General features: G+C 35.5%; 1 non-coding gene across 1 annotated transcript; it reads right to left on the reverse strand.

The window, feature by feature from the left end:
* Nucleotides 1-2,004: 2,004 nt before the first annotated feature.
* Nucleotides 2,005-2,078, reverse strand: TRNAK-UUU (transfer RNA lysine (anticodon UUU)). Its single transcript has one exon. It is a non-coding gene; the product is annotated as a tRNA-Lys (tRNA).
* Between the last annotated feature and the right edge of the window lie 276 nt (nucleotides 2,079-2,354).

Genomic DNA, 2,354 nt, shown 5'->3' on the forward strand with positions numbered 1-2,354 from the left:
TATTATATATTCATAGTTATTCATAAAGCAATTGCATCGCAAAATGAAATAAATTTGCGCCAACCATGCGGATCGAATCCACATTAAAAATAGAATATCCCAAGTATTCAACCAAGGCCAGTATACTCATAGTTATTAAAAAAGAGATTGCATCTCAAAATGAAATTATTACTTTTTTGTGAAAAATGAAATAAATCTGCGCCAACCATGGGATCGAATCCACAATAAAAATAGAATTTCCCAACGGGGATCAACCACACTAAAAATAGAATTCTGCAAGTATTCAACAAGGACACTATATAGTCATAGTTATTAGAAAAGGGATTGCATCTAAAATGAAATAAATTTGCGCCAACCATGGGATCGAATCCACACTAAAGATGGAATTTCCCAAGTGTTCAAGCAGGCCAGTATATATTCATATTCATAAAAACAAGGTTGCATCTTAAAATACATCAGAGTGCTACACGGGGATCGAATCCACACTAAAAGTAGAATTTCCCAACGGGGATCGACCACACTAAAAATAGAATTTCGCAAGTATTCAACAAGGACACTATATAGTCATAGTTATTAGAAAAGAGACTGCATCTAAAATGAAATAAATTTGCGCCAACCATGGGATCGAATCCACACTAAAGATGGAATTTCCCAAGTATTCAAGCAGGCCAGTATATATTCATATTCATAGCTATTAAAAGAATGTTGCATCTCAAAATACATCAGAGTGCTACACGGAATATTTTGTTAGATGAGTATGCTTCAATCTAGCATGTTCCTTTTTTTTCAGGGTTTGATCAAATAAATTGGCGTTGACAGTGGATCCAACAAACTAAAAATAGTTTTTCCCAACTATTCAACCGCACCAATATATTATATATTAATAGTTATTAATAAAGCAATTGCATCGCAAAATAGAATAAATTTGTGCCAATCAGGGGATCGAATCCACACTAAAAATAGAACTTCCCAAGTATTCAACCAAGCCAGTATACTCATAGTTATTAAAAAAGAGATTGCATCTCAAAATGAAATTATTACTTTTTTGCGAAAAATGAAATAAATCCGCGCCAACCATGGGGATTGAATCCACACTAAAAGTAGAATTTCCCAACGAGGATCGACCACACTAAAAATAGAAAGTATTCAACAAGGACACTATATAGTCATAGTTATTAGAAAAGAGATTGCATCTAAAATGAAATAAATTTGCGCCAACCATGGGATCGAATCCACACTAAAGATCGAATTTCCCAAGTGTTCAAGTAGGCCAGTATATATTCATATTCATAGTTATTAAAAAAAGGTTGCATAATTTCCCATGTATTTAAGCAGGCCAGTATATATTCATATTCATAGTTATTGAAAAAAAGTTGCATCTCAAAGTACATCAGAGTGCTACACGGAATATTATGTTAGACGAGTATGCTTCAATCTAGTATGTTCCTTTTTTTCAAGGTTTGATCAAATAAATTGGCGTTGACTGTGGGACCAAACAAACTAAAAATAGTTTTTCCCAAGTATTCAACCGCACCAATATATTATATATTCATAGTTATTACTAAAGCAATTGCATCCCAAAATGAAATAAATTTGCGCCAACATGGGGATCGAATCCACACTAAAAATAGAATTTCCCAAGTATTCAACCAGGCCAGTATACTCATAGTTATTAAAAAAAGAGATTGCATCACAAAATGAAATTATTACTTTTTTTATGAAAAATGAAATAAATCTGCGCCAACCATGGGGATTGAATCCACACTAAAAATAGAATTTCCCAACGGGGATCGACCACACTAAAAATAGAATTTTGCAAGGATTTAACAAGTACACTATATAGTTATTAGAAAAGAGATTGCATCTAAAATGAAATAAATTTGCTCCAACCATGGGATGAATCCACACTGAATATGGAATTTCCCAAGTGTTCAAGCAGCCGGTATATATTCATATTCATAGTTATTAAAAAAAAAGGTCGCATCTCAAAATGCATCCAATTTGCGCCGACCGTGGGGATCGAACCCACACGGCCACGTGGTTAAAAGCCACGCGCTCTACCACTGAGCTAGGTCGGCCATCACATTTACATTTATCCGGAGCTATTACATACATATATGCTATTACTGAGAAATATCAATAGCAGGAGATACGTCTAGTTGGGTGTCTCCATAAGGACTAGGCACTAGCCTAATGGCAAGGGTCACATAGTACAATATAATACATACGAGAAGTGTTTTGCACGCTTTGCCGTGTTAGTTTTTTCTTTGCAGCACCCGAACGGCGCGACCACCTCCAGCAGCAGTGAGGACGACATCGCGGAACAACTGAAACGTCCGTCCCACCGCCCACCA

The sequence above is a fragment of the Triticum aestivum genome, chromosome 4B (genome assembly GCF_018294505.1).
Source record: "Triticum aestivum cultivar Chinese Spring chromosome 4B, IWGSC CS RefSeq v2.1, whole genome shotgun sequence".
NCBI classification, from domain to species: domain Eukaryota; kingdom Viridiplantae; phylum Streptophyta; class Magnoliopsida; order Poales; family Poaceae; genus Triticum; species Triticum aestivum.